The sequence below is a fragment of the Schistocerca piceifrons genome, chromosome 2, assembly GCF_021461385.2.
Source record: "Schistocerca piceifrons isolate TAMUIC-IGC-003096 chromosome 2, iqSchPice1.1, whole genome shotgun sequence".
Lineage (NCBI taxonomy): Eukaryota > Metazoa > Arthropoda > Insecta > Orthoptera > Acrididae > Schistocerca > Schistocerca piceifrons.
The window spans coordinates 24,176,783-24,196,282 of record NC_060139.1 but is presented as its reverse complement, the minus strand read 5'-3'; the positions used below and the strand labels follow the sequence as shown (position 1 = coordinate 24,196,282).

General features: G+C 44.9%; 1 protein-coding gene and 1 non-coding gene across 2 annotated transcripts in view; one reads left to right on the top strand and one right to left on the bottom strand.

Annotated features, from left to right (window-relative positions):
- Positions 1-19,500, bottom strand: part of LOC124772889 (brain-specific angiogenesis inhibitor 1-associated protein 2-like) — a 579,992-nt gene that overhangs the window by 97,714 nt on the left and 462,778 nt on the right. The window lies entirely within an intron of this gene.
- Trnas-cga lies at positions 10,112-10,186 on the top strand. The gene has a single exon. It is a non-coding gene; the product is annotated as a tRNA-Ser (tRNA).

Here is a 19,500-nt window from a genome sequence, read left to right as displayed (position 1 = left end):
CGCCTCGGCGACACTATGAGCAGTAACACGAACCCAAGTCCCTGGAGAATCCCGAGATAGCACAGTGGTGGAGGTTTCTCTAATTGGATTGAAATGCACTCATCTTAAAGCTTGCTGGATCCGGTTTACGACGAGATCGTGCACCCTCGTGACCACAGCCCTTCCATCTGGCAGTCCATACATGCCGCCAGCAGTCCCGGCGCGTTCTCGCACTGTGCGGACCTGGCTCCTCCAGAGCCCCCAACCGAACTGGCCCACTCACACGACCCGAGAAAACAACGACGTCTACCCAAAGATAGGGCAACAGTTACTACACATCGATAACCGTCGCTGCTGCCACTAGCTGACAGGCAACACTTGCGAAACGAGTGGCGCCAGTCAAGACGAGAAGAAGACAAACAACCGCAACCATGCCAACTAAACGATACCGTCTGGCCTCCAACAGAGAGCGGAAACCTACAAACAGCACCAACGCAAGCACGGCTCAAATATTTCCAAACTAGTAGCTTAATAAGGCATGGTTTCAAAATAATGACAAGAATTATTTACAGAAGAATGGAAATACTGCAGAAACAGACCTAGTGGAAAATCAGTTTGGGTTCAGGAGGAATGTAGAAAAACGCGAAATGATACCGGCACTACGACTTACCGTAGATGAAACTCTACGTTTGTATACAAATTCTACAAACGTTTGACAATGTTAACGGGAGTACACGCTCTGAAATTCTGAAGGTGAGTAGCAGGGATACAAACAGGGAGTGAGACGTTATACGGGGTGTCCCAGAAATGCTGCGACACACTTCGAGGAGCTGTAGAGGGTGCGTTGAGGAACAAACCGAGAATGAGAACGAGTGTGCGGGAACGCCTTCTAACGACGCTACGTAACTCCGAAGTTGGAGGCCCCGGCGGCTGCCACTAAACCAGCCCTTCAGCAGCAAACGTGACTTTGTACGCTGAAGGACCGTCGGCGGTACGTCTCGCAATGCCGTTTGTTATTCAGTAATCGTGACTGCTTGCCACGATCGTCAGTGGAGGAGATCGAGCCAGCTGCCGCTTAGGAGCGCCTTGTCTCCTATTTATGTAATGCTTCGTAGCCACAGTGGAGGATGGTTTCGCAGACAGGTTTCCACATGCAGCTTATTTCTCACCTGGAACTCACTAAAATCTTCAATGTTTTACTCCAGTTTACAGGAAAAAAAGAAACTTCAGGTGGAAACCCGCGCCCTAGACCGTTAAAACATTATCGATTTCGTGGGACACGTCTATCGATATAGCAGGTAGCTCCATCTTCTAGACTGGAAATCGAGACTATTGGTCGCAATCAGTGAGCGAGAAACAACATTGGGATATGTTCCGCCTACTGTCCGTCACCGTACAAAGTCACGTTTGCGGCCGAAGGGATTGCCTAATGGCAGGTGCCAGCGCTTACAGCTTCCTCCATGTATAGCGTCGTTGGATGAGGTTTCTTGGCACGTTCCTCAAGTCACCCTCTACAACATTATTGGGACACCCCACACACAACTCCCGTTATAAGAGTCGGGGTAGTAGCTTATCCCCGATATTATTCAATCCACACATTGAAGGAACGGTAAAGGAAACGGAAGAAAAAATTGAGGATGTAATTAATGTGCAAGGAGAAGAAATAGAAACTTAAAGTTTGTCAGAGACAGCAAAGGGCTTCGGAGAGCAGTTGAACGAATTGGACACGGTCTTGAAAGGACGATGTAAGATGAACATTAACAAAAGCAAAACAAGGTTGATGGAATGTAGTCGTATTAAAATAGGCGATGCTGAGGGAATTAGATTAACAAATGAGACGCTAAAAGTTGTAGATGAGATTGTCATTTGCGTAGTGAAATAGCTGATGATGGACCGAAGCACAGAGGAAGAGAGGATATAACATGTGGAATGGCAGCGGCAAAAAATATGTTTCTGAAGAAGAGAAATTTGTTAACGTCGAATATATATTTAAGTTTTAAGAAGTATTTTCTGAAGGCATTTGTATCGAATGTAACTTCGTATGGAAGTGAAACGGCGATAAGTAGTTGAGAGGAGAAGAGAGGAGGCACTTTCCATATGTGCTACATGGGTTGATGGCGTAATTAAGTGAGGAAGCAGTGGACAAAACTGCGGAGAAAAGGAATTTGTGGCACAACTTGACTAAAAGAAGGGGGTCAGTTGACACGACACATCAAAGGGTCACCAATGGAGGGAAGTGGTGGGGGGAGGGGGGGGGGGGGCAGCAAAAGTGAAGAGGAAGACCAGGAGGTGAATACAGTAAGCAGATCAGAATGGATTTAGGTTGCAATAGTTGATTGATTGACTGAGTTAGAGAGACCAAACTTCGCAGTCATAGGTCACTCAATCCTTTGTGCATCAAGCTCGGATTAGTCCCCAGAGAGGTCAGAGTAGTATGGAGAGCTGCATCAAATCTTCGGAAAAGATCACAACAACAGCCGTATCGTGCAGGAACAACCATCTCATGACTGAATCCCACAGAGCCAGCAAACTGCTGTGACGTAGACTCCAATGTTTTAAATAGCCCCACACATTTTCTGCGGAATGAAGGTCCGATGACTTAGCGCGCTAGTCAAGTTGCCACTGGGTGTCTGAGTGATCGCCGAACAACGATCGTATTCGTACAGCCCTGTGTGGACACGGCTGTTGTCCTCCTTAATGACTTACCATGAAGATTTACAAAAAAAAAGAGCAACGCTTAGTCAACAAGAAAGCTGATACAAGGATCCCGGTCCATGTTCTCAGTAACTAGATTGAGCGTGTGCAAATCACAGGACGAAATATACACCCAAAGTGCCCCAGAATCGCCTCAGAATTGAAAGTTGCCCCACACTTAGGCCTCAATGGGCCGCTGGTGCACACGACGTCGAGTACCGTTTGAGAAGAGATTAAACAGTGATGTCTCGGAGCAAACTGGTCGCCTCCAATCAGATAGTCATTTTTGGGTTGTTCGACCAATTGATGACGCGCAGCATGATGCACACGTGCAACAAATGGCTTCTGCGAGGCACCCGACATTAAATGTCCACTGTATGCCGTTCGTTATCTGTTGTGAACCCACTGTACGACTTTTTGCAGCGTGAACCGCTGCGAGACTTGCAGGAAGAGAATCAGTGTGGTTCTGAAACGAACCGGCGGGGATGCAGACCCAAGACGACTTCATTGCCGCGGCCAGCTGAGATTTGTTTCTCGGTTCAGCATCCATGGCGTGAACAGCCCGATCGATATGGTGTCACAGATTATCGATTGCGTTTAGATATGGTTAGTCTGGTAACGAGGGGAGTACAGTAAACTCATCATGGTGCTCTACGAATCACGCAGGTACACAGCGACCTGTGTGACACTTGGCGTGTTGTCCTGCTGGTAAATAGCATCGCGCCGCCGAAAAACAAACTGCATGTAGGGGTGGACGTGGTCCCCAGGGATAGGCGCATACTTGTGTTGATCCGTTGTGCCTTCCGAAACGGCGAGATCGCCCGAAGCCTGACCCGAAAACATTCCCTAGACCATAACGCTCCGTCCTCTGGTTCAGACTCTTCCGATTATTGTTGCAGGATGTTTGCTCTCAGTGTGATGCGGAACAAAACATGATAAATCCGAAAAGGTCACCTATCGTCAGTTAATGGACGACTCGTTGCAGAATCGGCGTGCAGATTGCAGCCTTCGTCGCCGATAAACAACAGTCTGAAAAAGGCGCCTGCTGGGGAGGGCCATACACAGGAGACACTGTTGACAGCCCATTGGTTCATTTGGGCGTTCAGCTGCTCAACAGTTGAACTTCTATGCACACGTACACATCTCTGCAGCCGCCATTCACCCCTGTCACCTATGTCCCGTGATACACTACATTTACTTCTGTGCTGTTTCTGTGTAGTGCTATTTTGCCATGCGCGGTAAACTTTAACCACAGCGGCACGTGAACAGTTCACACACTTAGCCAGTTCTGAAATGCTTCCACCTTGGCCCTAGAGCCAGTGACCACACACTTTTGGACATCAGGAAAAATCAATCCATTTTCGCATTATGACAACGACTGCATTGTTTTCACCTGTCCCCGACCACTGCTATGTACCTTCCACTGATAATGCTGCCGCCTGCCATTTGTAAGTAACTATTGCACGTTGACGTTGAACGTAGGCGATGGTTCAAAAATGGTTCAAATGGCTCTGAGCACTATGGGACTTAACATCTATGGTCATCAGTCCCCTAGAACTTAGAACTAATTAAACCTAAGGACATCACACACATCCATGCCCGAGGCAGGATTCGAATCTGCGACCGTAGAAGTCGCGCGGCTCCGGACTGAGCGCCTACAACCGCTAGACCACCGCGGCCGGCGTACGCGATGGTTTCATGAATGTACCGCATACATACAACAACATGCTTCGGAACTACATTAGCCATTATCAAGACTTTATAGAATGACTTTTATCTTAACAATATATATATATATATATATATATATATATATATATATATATATATATATATATATATATATATATATATGTGTGTGTGTGTGTGTGTGTGTGTGTGTGTGTGTTTTTGCAGAGAGAGATTGATTTTTGATTGAGACTTTGCTTTTAAGTTGTAACTGGTACCTGAATTTTGGTTGCTGCCTCCTTAAATGATAAGCTTCTGCACCAATTGGTGACGTATTATAATTTGGAGAAAGTTATTGTTCTTTAAGATTTAAAACAGATTCTTTTGGTTACTTGGACGTATTGCGGATAGCTTTGAGCCCATGTTTTCGCAGCTTTTCATACCTAAGGAACCAATGTTGTAAGTAAATAAGGTCAAACTGCAACCTGCTTTTCGTGAGGAAAGGAGCTTGCTTGGCACACAAACTTCCTTCAAACTACACGCCCTGTTGCATCAAAATTGGTCAGTGGAGTTCAGCACCATACTATTACACGAGAACATAATCCAATTACTGCAATTAAGAAATTATGAGAGGTTGTTACGTACTGAATGAAAACTGTAGAGAATGCATTTCCTTTCCTGTATTTTAGTGAACTTCGTACACTTAACAATTTTGTCTATTGATAGCCGGCGACGACAATTAAGTTCACTTCCTCTACCCAATACAAGGTATTTCTATGCTTCACTTCCAGAAAATTTGTACACATAAATGTTTGGCAACTCTTACACATACTTTACTCGGTTTTATCATTAAAATAGCAAAATAGTTCAAATGGCTCTGAGCACTATGGGGCTTAACATCTGAGGTCATCAGTCCCCTATAACTTAGAACTACTTTAAACCTAACTAACCTAAGGACATCACACACATCCATGCCAGAGGCAGGATTCGAACCTGCGACAGTAGCGGTCACGCGGTTCCAGACGAAGCGCCTAGAACCACTCGGCAACACCGGCTGGCACTAAAATAGCAATTTCAATTAAATGTAACAATACGTTCTGAGCGACGGTCTAACAACACGCCCTCTTTCCGCAAGATAAAGATTAACAGTCCTCTTTTTTTAAATAAATCAACTGTTTTCTTTTTTTTACTATTTTTTTTTAGAGTCCACACTCAAAGATCACAATTACTATCGTTGAGGGGATTGCGCGCTAAAGAGTTTCTCGCTGTCCAGCTGCGCTTCACTTGGTATTTACATACATTACTGAGATTCTCAGAATGAAATTAGGCACAAATTAGTTAATAAAAGGGCACTGAGGCTCACATAACACTACAACTTAAGGCTTCAGTACTGATGTACGCTGTTCGCTTCCCAGTCTTCACTCAAAATTTGGTCGAAATAGGCTTGTATTCAGTGTCAGCAGCAATTCCTGTCGGGTTTGAAACCGATTGGTGAGACGGGACACTCATCTCCGGTAGTACGCTTGGATCTGTTCACAACAACTGATCTCCCGCCATGTTACATGGCTGCAGGTTATGTAGCATCAAATGTAGACACTATGGGCGGTGTGCATTCAAGGCGTGGTCATGAGGAGGTCCAAACACACCATTTCTTCTAGTCTGTTAACATCCGAACGTCGATCCATCTCGATTGCATATAACCGACTGGCACATAGATTGTACTTCACTCTCACGATTTACGTCAATAGTGGTAGGACAATGCTTCTCCAGCTCATTCACCTGCAGAGTTGCAGCTGTCAGTTGATTCCCTTCAGCAGGGCGTATGAACGATTTGGTCTCTCCATTGATATTCCAAAGACAAAGGTGATGGCGCAGCCAACTCCTGGCTCCTCCGTTCCTCATTTCAGCATAGCCATTTATGATACACCCTTGGAACAAGTGGACCATTTCCTCTACCTAGGAAACATACTGTCATCTAACTGCCCATCTGGAAAAGATGTGGAGAATAAATGGCTCTGAGCACTATGGGACTCAACTGCTGTGGTCATAAGTCCCCTAGAACTTAGAACTACTTAAACCTAACTAACCTAAGGACAGCACACAACACCCAGCCATCACGAGGCAGAGAAAATCCCTGACCCCGCCGGGAATCGAACCCGGGAACCCGGGCGTGGGAAGCGAGAACGCTACCGCACGACCACGAGATGCGGGCTGTGGAGAATAGATTACGTGCTGCCCAAGTAGCATTTGGGCGTCTTACAAAGCGCGTCTTCCTGAATAAAGACCTAACGCTGTACACCAAATTGATGGTGTACAAAGCTGTAGCCATTTCCACCCTGCTATGTGGTTGCGAAACCTGGACGTTATATTGCTGTGATCTGAAGAAACTAGAACGCTTCAACCAACAGAAGCTAAGATATACCATGAACCTGAAATGGGATGACTTCATATCCAACACGGCTGTTCTTGAGAAAGCAAAAATGTATAGCATGGAAGCTCGTATCATTGGCCATCAACTCAGATGGGTCGGACATGTCCAGCGGATGAAAAATGACAGACTTCCACGCCAAATGCTGTACAGCGAAGTCAGCACAGGTAAAAGGCCACGAGGTGTCCCTCTCAAACGTTATAAAGATCAGTACCAGAAAAATCTGAAAAATGTGAACATCGATCCGAGTAACTGGTCCACAATAGCAGAAGATCGGAGTCGCTGGCGCTCAGTTGCCTCAAATGCTCTTCAAAACTTTGAGCTGGAACGTGGAAGAATGGAGAATGACAAACGCCGGAGACGTAAACTCCTCCAGGCTCATGCCACGTCCTACACCTTCCATCAGCTGTAATGTCTGTGGCCGCCTGTTCCACGCTAGGATTGAATTGCTAAGCCATCAACGACACCTCCACGCCAGAACCGCGACAAAGGAAATCTCAGGAGAGAAATGAAAACTCGGATACGAGTATCAGCCGACGATGACGGTAGGACACACGAGCAACTGGTGGCATTTCAGTATCACTTGCAACATTATAAAGCGACGAGTGTGCACTTTGGCGGCGGCGACTTACACTTCGTCATTGTGCTTATGCAGGCTCACTGGAGTGCAAAGGACACACACATGCGCCCGCCTTAGTGTACCGAGACGGAACTGCACAGCAAGTGAAAGTCTGACGGGGCGCAGAGCAGCCATTACAATGAGCCGTGACGCACCGACCCGGGGCACACACACCAGAGGCGGCGTCAGCAGCCATCAGCCCGCGTCAGCCGGCGTGAAATATCGCGCAGCTTAGAAACGCGGACCGCCACAGCGCCGGAGCCGCCTCATGAATATATATTAGTAGGCGCGGAGGCGGCGGCGGCGGCGAGGCGAGAAGAAGGAAGAGAAGCAGAAGAAGGCGGCAGTGGCTGAAGAAGACGGCAGCGCCGGAAGGAGCGCGCCGGATGGAGATGTCAATCTGGCCGCCGCGGGGCCCGGCCCGCTCATTACGTGGCCGGCGGCCGCTCATTCGCCGGCGCGTGTCCCGGTATTAAGCCTCCGAGGGCGCTAACAGGCGCCGAGCCGTAAAACCCGCGCGCTGCCGACAACGCGCTGCACTGCGGGCCGCGCGAAAGTTACTCAGTAGGCTCCGTGAGTTCCAGTTCTACAGAAGGGGACACAAACATCAAACGATCACACATTACGCGCTACCTTGGGGTACACATAGATGAAGTATTGAATTCCCACGAACACATAAGGCTAACAACAGACAAAGCAGAAAAAAATACTACACAAACTGGTGAGGCTAAATTCAAAACAGTACAGACTACCTCTACCAGTCATACATACATACCACTGTGCGCTCTTCGAATCAGCACTCAGCTTCGCAGCTAGCACGTGGGCACATAGACTGAACGTGGTCACCAACAAAGCATCCGTCAGACGAGGGCAGAGGAGTGTCCCACTTACGCTATCTGGAGCCTTCGGTACCACCTCAGCGGATGCACTGTGTGTGGTGCTCCGAATATGCCCCATAGATATCACGATCAAATACAGAGCTGCAAGGTACTGGTTAAATGTGGGGAGACTAGATAAGGTACACACAATAACCTGTGTGCCGATAGAGACGATACGTCACCTTAAAAGTTGGCGTTTGGATACATGGCAAGGGAGTGGTTGAGAATGAGACATATTGATCCCAGCCGCTGTGTGGTACATTTCTTAACCGGACACGGATCTTATCCCACGCACTTAAACCGAGTGAGTCTGAGGCAGACCCTCCACCTACATGCACATGCGTGAAAGAAGGTTCACCAGAACACACTGTCTTTTTCTGCGGGCAATACGCGAACAATAGACATACACTACACTTAGACTACACATATACAGACATAAGATATATACACAGCAATAAGAGATGAAGAACAAAGGGCACAATTAAACGCACTGACAAACAGTGTTTCAAAAACAACACATGAAGAGTACATGCAGACACGACATTACAAACATGCCTAAGTGCAGCGTAACAACAATCTCCAGAGGATGGACAGCGATACCCACAGTGACAGCGGAAACACTGACAATGAGGAGAAACAGGAGGGGGAAGCTGAAATGTGACAGTAAATAAGCAAAAGTGCTGGCGATCTAGCCAAGAAAACACCAAATACTGTACATGTATGGGCACCTACAGTAGTTAATACATAGGATTAGTAATAAATAGGATAAGCAACATTATTTCTCTACCAATAATCATTTGTGTGTGTGTGTGTGTGTGTGTGTGTGTGTGTGTGCGTGTGTGTGTGTATGTGTGTGTGTGTGTGTGAGAGTGTGTGTGTGTGACTGGCGGTTAACGGCTCGAAGAAACCATTCCGAAGTATTCACCATCAATCACATTCGGTCATGGTACTAACAAATCTCTATCCTATCTTCTTTTCATATTCTTCTTAAAAAACAACAAAATTTTATTTATGTTTCAACCTTAAATGATTGTTATTTTGAAAAGTATCATTCTTTGTAAGCGTTGTAGATAAAACAAAAGAAAAGAAAACTGTAAAAAGATGAAAAACGAAAATTGTAAGATGTACGATCTGTTTTAAACATCAGGTAACAGGCCTATAATTTGGCAATAAATAAATAATAAATAAATACAATCTACAGATGAGAGAGCACAGCCCTGATGGACCGTGTCTATCATCCAAGAGCAGCTTTCACATCTGTAAAAGTTTTCCTCAACAGGAAATGGTTCAAATGGTTCTGAGCACTATAGGACTTAACATCTAAGGTCATCAGTACCCTAGAACTTAGAACTACTTAAACCTAACTAACCTAACGACATCACACAACACTCAGTGATCACGAGGCAGAGAAAATCCCTGACCCAGCCGGGAAACGAACCCGGGAACCCGGGCGCGGGAACCGAGAACGCAACGCTACCGCACGACCACGAGCTGCGGACAACAGGAAATGATCCCGTACAGGTGTCAACATATGTTATTGCCATCTGTGTACAAATCCTCCTTCCTACTTGCCTCTCTCTACCTATTATAACAGCCCATTATTCTGCAATGGAGAGATAAGTGTCCATGTGTACTGAAGCGCAGTGTTCAAAGCAGGCCAACTTGGGTGTCCGCAAGCCTGGCAGACTTCCTGGGACTCGTTACGCCTGCTGCGTCTGACAACCGGTTGAGCTCTCAAATCATACTAGCCAGATATATAGAATGAAATTTTCACTCTACAGCGGAGTGTGCGTTGATACGAAACTTCCTGGCAGAAGTATAGCAGTGAGGAGGGGGCGCGAGTCGTGCTCGGGTAGCTCAGTTGGTAGAGCACTTGCCCACGAAAGGCAAAGGTCCCGAGTTCGAGTCTCGGTCCGGCATACACTTTTAATCTGCCAGGAAGTTTCATATCCAGATATATGTTTGCTTAGGTAGTTTCACTGCAGCTTCATGATAATGGTGGGAGCAACGAAATGAACAAACCAGTGTTCAAGGAAATTGAACAAAAATCATTAATTGAGGAACATATTCCAGTTAGGAAACAGAGTCCACGTCCACGAGGTAAAAGTTGTCGTTTGTTTATGAGGCAGTTTCAGACACATAAGTAGGTGACTCACACTGCAAACTGTATAAAAAGTTACTATACATTCATCCGTGAACCGAAGTATGTTACTGCATGTTCGTAACTTCGATCAGCAGTTTCTTCACTCCATAAAGTTTTGAAAGAGGACAAAGGCTTAGTGGCTGATAGGTGTGTGCTAAGGGCTTGAGACCATATAGCAGTATACAGGCTTTCTAAATTAAGACCAAATGTTGGCTGAAATACGAAAAAACGTGGCTCAGTGGATACTGACAACCAGATTCTATTGGTATGCAACGTAATGCAACGAAAGCTTAGCATGCAAGAATAGCTTCTTCTTCCAGACATGTTCATTTTAAATTAACATGTTATGAAAAATTGGCTTCGTGTTTGCTAAAACGCATTTGGAGAATTTAAAATGAACTAATCTGGCCACTTAGGATGAATTCAGTGAACCTCCAATAAACATAGTGGAAAAACAGCTTTTGATGTTGCTGAACAACAGTCATACAATAATTTTTAAATGAACAGACCTCCATTTGACGGTATTGTTGTTTATTTAATTACGATCCAGGTTTTGCCCTTTTATACCATTTTCAAGTGACTGAGTTAATATCATTAACATATATTGCTGGACTTCAAGCTCAAAATTGGCGATAAATTAAGAAAAATATTGGGTCCTCAAGAAATGCCAGATCTAAAATAACCAACTTTCAAAAACATCAGTAAATAATAGTGGGAGCACGTTCTTACGTGTATTGGATTTCGACTTTCCGAGATAGTTCTGCATACAACAACAAAATGTATTAGAGGTGGCTTGATGATGTTTCAGATTCAGCATAGCCATTACTAATCGAAAGAGGGCGAAGTTGCAGAGAAAATCGTTCACATCAAAATAAAGAAATAGGCCCGAAATACACCGATAAGGAAAGAAAGAACGTAAAAATCCATCACGGCCTACAGGGGGTCCCGGGGTCGATTCCCCGGTGGTGTCAGGGATTTTTCCTGTCTCGAGATGATTGGGTGTTGTTGTGTCGTCTGCATCATCATCATTCATCCCCATTACGGTTAGAGGAAGGCAAAGGCAAACCACCTCCACTAGGGCCTTGCCTAATACAGCGGTGAGGGTCTCCCGCATCATTCCCTCGCTCCTCGCTGTATGGGATCTCATCATCATCTGATGGCTGTCTTAACTATCTGAGACCCGGTTTTGATGAAAGAAAGACTATATGAATGTGTCTTTCTGTTCAGGAAGTTTTACTTCTGATGAAGGTATATTTATATGTACCGAAACCTTGGTCAAGAATTGTAATAAAAAAATTCTATCCTGCAACTGTTTTTGGCTGCCATCCTTTATTGTGAAAGACTATACAGTGCCCAAAGGTATACTCAAGTGACCTGTGAAAATTTTTTTTTCTTTTTTTTTTTTTTTTTTTTTTACTGGTTGATAATTAGTATCGATTGGAAAACTGATTAAAATTATTTGTTGCTTGAGATTTCAAGCATGGGATTTTGTTCCCTTCAATCACAGCACTCAACGTAGCTACTGAACTGTTTCCCGTTGTCAAATTGCTACTACAACAATTTATTCACTTCAGATTTCTTGTCCAACTTTCTTTCTTGGTGTGTCTGTAACTTCCAGCAGGTGATATAGGAACTAAGATGCCCTCTCAGACACTGAGACTGACTTTGCAAGATAGGTAACATTTATCTGCAAATATACACTACGTGATCAAAAGTATCCAGACACCTCGACAGCAACAAATACATACGTTTTTCATATTAGGTGCATTGTGCTGCCGCCTACTGTCAGGTACTCAATATCAGCTACCTCAGTAGACATCGTGAGAGAGCAGAATGGGGCGCTCCGCGGATCTCACGGACATTGAACGTGGCCAGGTGTTTGGGTGTGCCTTGCGTCATACGTATGTATGGAAGATTTCCACACTCCTAAACATCTCTAGGTCCACTGTTTCCGATGTGATACTGAAGTAGAAACGTGAAGGGACACGTACGATACAAAAGCGTTAAGGCCGACCTCGTCTGTTCATTGACAGAGACCGCTGACAGTTGAAGAGGATCGTAATGTGTAATAGGCAGACATCTCTTCAGACCAACACACAGGAATTCCACTGCAAGTACCATGAAAGTCAGGCGGTAGATGAGAAAACTTGGAATTCATAGTCGAGCGGCTGCTCATATGTCACACATCACGCCTCGCTTGGAGTAAGGAGCGTAAACATCGGACGATTGAACAGTGGGTGAACGTTATGTGGAGTGACGAATCACGGTACACAATTTGGCGATCGGATGGCAGTGTGTGGGTATGACGAATTCCCTGTGAATGTCATCTTCCGGGTTGTGTAGTAACAACAGTAAAATTCGGAGGCGGTGGTGTTATGGTGTGGTCGTGTTTTTCATGGAGGGGGCTTGCAGCCCTTGTTGTTATGCATAGCACTATCACAGCACGGGCCTACATGATGTTTTAAGCGCCTTCTTACTTCCAGCTGTTGAGGAGCATTTCGGGGATGGCGACTGCATCTTTCAACACGATCGAGCACCTGTTCGTGTGTGTGTGTGTGTGTGTGTGTGTGTGTGTGTGTGTGTGTGTGTGTGTGTGGTTTGAGGTTTTCGGGCGCTAAACAGCGTGGTCGACAGCGCCCAAACGCATAGAAACAGGAACACATGCGGCGAAGGGACGAAGACGGACAGCGAACAAGGAGAATGGCTAAAAGAGACAGACCTGACGCAGTTCCAAATCCTCACATACAGAGGCAAAACAAGATGAGAAGAAACGCACTAAAAAAGGAAAGGAAGCACAAGGAAAAGAAAACAGAAATCGAAGTGAAACAAGTAGGTAATCGTGACTGGCGGACCTCTTACCTAAAACTTGGGTTAACCAGTCACCCAGAAGCACATTAAAATCCTCTCCCTAAAATCCGAGGCAACAAATTGGACAGGATACAAAACCGTAAGACCTTAACCACAGTCGTTGCGTCGTCTTGTAAAATAGAGGGCAAATCCGGTGGAAAGGAAACCACCGCCCTCTGGTCAGAGAATAAAAGACAGTCAAGTAAAATGTGGCGGACAGTAATCTGGACGCCACAAGCACTGCAGATTGGAGGGTCCTCCCGCCGGAGTAAAAAACCATGCGTTAAGGGACTGTGCCCGATGCGGAGGCGAGTGAGGAGAACTTCATCCCGCCTGCATGACTGGTAGGACGTACGCCACGGCCGCGTGGTGGCCTTGACCAGACTCAGTTTATTTTCATCGTCTGCCAGCCACTCCTCTTCCCATTGACGCATAACCTGTTCGTAATGCACGGCCTGTGGCTGAGTTGTTACACGACGATAACATCCCTGTAATGGACTGGTCTGCACAGAGTCCTGACCTGAATCTTATAGAACGGCTTTGGGATGTTTTGGAACGCCGACTTCATGCCAGGCCTCACCGACCAACATCGATACCTCTCCTCAGTGCAGCACTCCATGAAGAATGGGCTGCCATTCCGCAAGAAACGTTCCAGCACCTGATTGAACGTATGCCTGCGAGAGTGGAAGCTGTCATCAAGGCTAAGGGTGGGCCATCAGCATACTGAACTCAGCATTACCGATGGCAGGCGCCACGAACTTCTAAGTCATTTTAAGGCAGGTGTCCGGATACTTTTGACCACATAGTGTAAGTTTCTGACGTCACTAAATTATTTATACGTCGCAAACTACCACCCGATAAGAATTTTTAACATGTAATAGCACTGTGAGCAACTTTGATAAATTAATGCGTCAAAGATCCGCCTCAGTTGCGAAAAGTTACTGGTCTTTACCCAGGTTTCAGCTAGAGTAGTCTAGCCTTCTTCAGAAGCATAAAATAAACTAACACATGCCAGAATAAGGCACGGTCAAACATAAAAAGCTAAAGTACCGTGGTACCACGTCAAGCTACGTTACTTAGCTGAGTAATAGCTCCTTCCACACTTCATGGAAAGCGGTTAGTTAGCCGCGGACCCTGCGTTGGGACTAACCTTTTAGTTACTTATGTGAGGAACAGCCCCTTCCCCACTTCATGGAAAGCGGTTGGTTAGCCGCGGACGCTGCGTTGGAACTAACCCGCTTTCTATGAAGTGGGGCCGGAGCTGTTACTCAGCTAAGTAACGTAGCTTGGCATGATACCACGGTAGCTTTTTATGTTTGATCGTGCCTTATTCTGGCATGTATTAGTTTATTTTATGCTTCTGAAGAGGGCTAGATTACTCTAGCTGAAACCTGGGTAAAGACCAGTAACTTCTCGCAACTGAGGCGGATCTTTGATATATTTACAAGCCAATTATTTTTGTTTCGTTGTATGTGGACAATACGTATGGTATTTGCATTACAATTTCAACCAATTATCACTACCATACGATAAATATTGTACATACCGCAATTATGAGTAGTAGCTGCACTTCAATTCTAACCACCTATTACATTTGTTTAAAGGTTTTTATGCTAATCTTTGTCTTAACAATAGTCTTGTTGAACAGCAGGTGAGATAGAGCAGAACGAAACCGGTCGTGGAGCTATAAACGTATCGTACATACAGCTGTGGTGGTTTTCATTTAACATTTAACGAAAGTGACTCGTCCGGTGAGGAAAACAAACCGCTCCGCAGTGGGACGAGTGTTGCAGGGGAGAGGGCAGGAGGGCCAGCTAATTAGAAAGTCGCGCCACTCGCGCGGCTGAGCCGCGGAGCCGCCCTAAGCTGGCGCTCGGCTTCTTTGTGGAGGGGACTTACACTGCATTCAGCCGGAAAGCAGCCGCGCGCCGCGCCGCGCCGCCCGGGCGCAGTTTAATTGCGCCCCCTGCCGCCAGAGGCGCTGAAAGAGCGCCTGAAATCAAGCCGCCCAATCAGCGCTCACCTCGCTACTGCCCCTCCAGCGAAAGCCCTTATTTCGCTTAAGGTACAGGCCTTTGAGTCGCGCACGCTGAAAGCCAACTTCTTGGCTTCTTCTGCAACAGTTCAACGTCTCGTGCAGAGCACTCTGAAAAGAAATGCTGGCGCGGTCCTTCTCCGGGTAGCCCTCCCTATTCAATATTCAATGGAATTCTTCTCTGTTATACGAAGAGACTGAAAAGGTATTACTGGTACTGGGCTAGAAGGACAAGTCTAAGCGAGCTACTAAACTCCAGTTGCTTCTAGTAATACGCGCTGTTACACAAATTAAAACTTTACTGCCATTCCAACACAGCAAAGAGCTCTGCCAGTAAAAATCACTATGCTTTTACGAAAGGTGGCTGGAGTAGCCAAATTTTGTTCTTGATCGGTGGTTGAAAGGTGGCTACACTGAGTCACAGCGCCAGACATTGCGCCAAAGATTATTATTCCGCCGCCTCCACTGGTGCAGTAGTAGTAGTTGCCGTGGGCAGTACTTGTTGAGAGGATGTCGAAAGCAGTACTAGTTCAGAGGAAGTCGAGTGCAGTTGTTGTTCTGTTGGGCGAGAGAGTAGATGCTGTTCGGTTGGTGTAATGTATCGATGGAAGATGTTTGCAATGATCACAGTGTATTTTTCGTCACTATATACTGAGGTAAAAAAAAAATTATTTCACATTTCTTTAATGACAAAGCCTCTTGGACACAGGTTCAGTCAACAAAGCATCTGGCTCGTGTTCATGTATTAGACTTGTAATTCTGGCTTCTACGTGCAATTATAGTATTTCTGGTTTTTCAATTAGTTCATTGTAAATGGTGTTTGAAATATCTTCTCGTATTGAGGAGGAACCGTGCCAGATACATCTACTTTGAGTCACACTACCACACACAGAAAAGTTACACTTGTGCTTTGTTGTTTCGTAGCTTTTATAGTGGCAGGGGACTTAATTAATTAATTGTGTTAATGGAAATTTCTTGTCATTCTTTATTTTTATTTTATGCAGTCAGATTGCGTCCTAATACTATTCAGGGCCGAACGGTTACGAGATTTCGTAACCGGACACACAACTACTAAAGTTATTGCATTTATTTCTTTTTAATTCAGCCCCCATGCATTGTTCATTGACATTTTAAATACTTATTTCGTATAAATGTCTCAGATAGTTTTTCTGGGTCCTTTCTGCCTTTTTGAGGAGGATATGCAGGGTCCGCATGTATGTTTATTTCATGTGGCGACCTGATTCCTTCCATGTCCTCTCCGTTCCGACAGACACTCACTGTTTGCAATGTTTCTTATAATCCGTCTTGATTGCAACACAGCATGTGAAAGTTGCTATATTTGGACGGGTTACTCCTGCAACCGAAATAGCAGATCTGACGATGGTCCTAGAGGAACCGAAACCGGTCATATGAATAAACATTTTGCAATCAAGACGGATTATAAGTAACATTGCAAAATAAGTGATTGCGGCTATCCCATCAGACACTATGTCTGTTTTTGAAAATCACTGTTTAGTTTGAATCTGTGAGCCAGTGTGTTTGAATCTGTGAGAGAAGTAGAAGTTTTCTTGTATGTCCTTTGCCGGAGAGTATCAACACCGATAGCTTCCCCTGAAAGAAGTCTTGTTTCCTCCAAGAATCACAGGCTTTCCCGATTTTGGCAATGCGTCGTTTTGACCTACGCTCCCGAACCTCTGCTTGCCATTTTAGAACGGCTTTCTAGCTCCAGATGTTGCATTTGAATGAAGTGATTTTCCACAGAACTTAGCTTAATATTATTTTATTCCGGTTAGCGCCGTTAGGTGTTGATTAGGTATGGATAAATTATCTCATTCGATCCGTACTACATTCAAGACTGTTTTTATTTCGATTTATTGACTTTCTGGAGTTAATGTTCGTAAGGAATGCTTTGTTCATACCACAAGCGACTGTGTACCCTTATCAATGGTCGCTCTTTCTATTAATTTCACTCAGTGTTTTATTTGAGTGGGAAGTAGTTCGTTAAATTTACTGAAGAAACGCTTCGCTCTGAATGATTTTCCGCATTTGACCCTATTGTAAGTTTAATCTTGTAAGCAAACCCAAATCAATAGTGTCAGTCAGTGCGCAACCGTTTCTACAAGTTCATTGCCTTGAGTAAATATCCGTATTCAAGTAACAAAATATGGCAAATCAGCTCGCGCATTTCGGGAGTTTTGAGTTCATACTTCGGGGTACGACTTTTTACACTGCTTCTCGGCTATATATGAGTGAGGTCACAAGATTACAAGTCCAAGCATTTTTATTCGTAGAATGTACAGTTTTGTACATATATTGTACGTGGGATTAGTAAGTAATCTGATGCACAAATATCTTCCTTTCAAGTAACTTCCCGTTTTCCTACTGCCCACACGTTCTGACTATTCCTTTTAAATTCATACTCCAACATAAAGCCATTGTACGAAAAGGATTACAATTATCATTCATCTTCTAAATTGTTTCATGTACCAAATATGAGTTTTTTTCCACCTGCAATAAATGATCAGTATCACAAGAATCTGTCTCGATCGATGTCATTTTATGTTTCCCCACCTCCAGAAATCATCCCATCCAAAACATTAACCAGACTTTTTATCAGGAGCAACGTGTTAGAGAATAACGTACACTAAACGCCTTGTCCATGTGCAGTTGAAGTAAATCATAGGCAGTGTTTCCGTTGCAATATTTCTGTAACAGTCTATGTGATTACTCTGCTATTCACAATAAAGTGCCTGGCAGAGGGTTCAATGAACCACCTTCAAGCTGTCTCTCTACCATTCCCCTCTGAAATAGCATGCGGGAAAACGAGCACTTAAATTTTTCTGTGCTAGCCCTGATTTCTCTTATATTATCGTGATTATTTCTCCCTATGTAGGTGGGTGCCAACAGAATGTTTTGGCAATCGGAGGAGATAACTGGTGATTGAAATTTCATGAGAAGATCCCGTTGCAACGAAAAACGCCTTTGTTTTAATGACTGCCACTCCAATTCACGTATCATGTCTGTGGCACTATCTCCCCTATTTCTCGATAATACAAAACTAGCTGTCCTTTGTACTTTTTCGATGTCCTGCGGATCCCACACGGCACAGCAATATTCCAGAATAGGGCGGACAAGCGTGGTGTAAGCAGTCTCGTTAGTAGACCTGTTGCACCTCCTTACAGTTCAGTCTCAACCGGATTACCGTGCACATGCGTGAGGCATGAGCGTTACGTATGTTCTGTAGTCCGCTACTGCAAATAATCGACAACAAAGCAAATTCAGGAAGTAGTCACGTTGTACTGAGCTTGGCCTAGCCAGATATCGACATTAGAGAAGCAACAGGCATGTTGCAATTAAAAATATATCATTGCCCAATGCAGATGTGGAAATCTCACGTTCCACTCAGAACAATATGAAGACTCATAAATCTAGATAGTTTGGAGTTGTTTAGACTGTCCAGTTATACATCGTAAGTAACTAGTAACCTTTTATACGAGAGAACAAGTGACAGTACCCGAGAACACAAATAATATCAATTTATTTTTAAATGATGATTATTTCAAAGAGATTCGCCCCGTTTCACAACTCTATATCTTCTACCTGAAAAGACAGAGAATGTTTTGGTGAACTTATGCTTCCAAGCTAAAAACTTATTTTGGCGTCAGCTGTAAGTTGTCCGTTCATGTGGTTGCCCGGTCCACTGTGAGGCGAGTGGAGATGGCGACAATACGACATGAAAAGACTTTTTGCGTTCTACGTTTCAACGCGTGTACTTCATTTACCAATGCAAAGCGTGATTTTCGCAAAGAGAACAGCGGTGCATCTCCTACGGCGTATAAAGTTTACTGGCCTCAAGATCCCCTGATCTCAAGGTCTCTGATTTTTCTGGTCGGCATTGGTGAAATACTGCTTCTACGTGTGTTCGCTTCCACCAGCTTTCGGCAAACTTCGACGCCACATTGCAACAGCAGTGACAGCAGTAACTCCAGACATTCTTGCAAAAATCGGAAGGTAATTTTGAAAATAAAAGCTTTGCAGTCGTACGCATAAGGTACCTAAGCTTTTAAATTCGTTCCACAGAACACACTGTTGCATCCGCCTGTAATCAGTTCCTCCGCACACCAGAGATGCCGTGCGGGCAGCCATCCTTCCAGGCTCTCGTGAACACCGACATATTTTCCTCGTATGGGCTGAGCTGTTTACCATTGA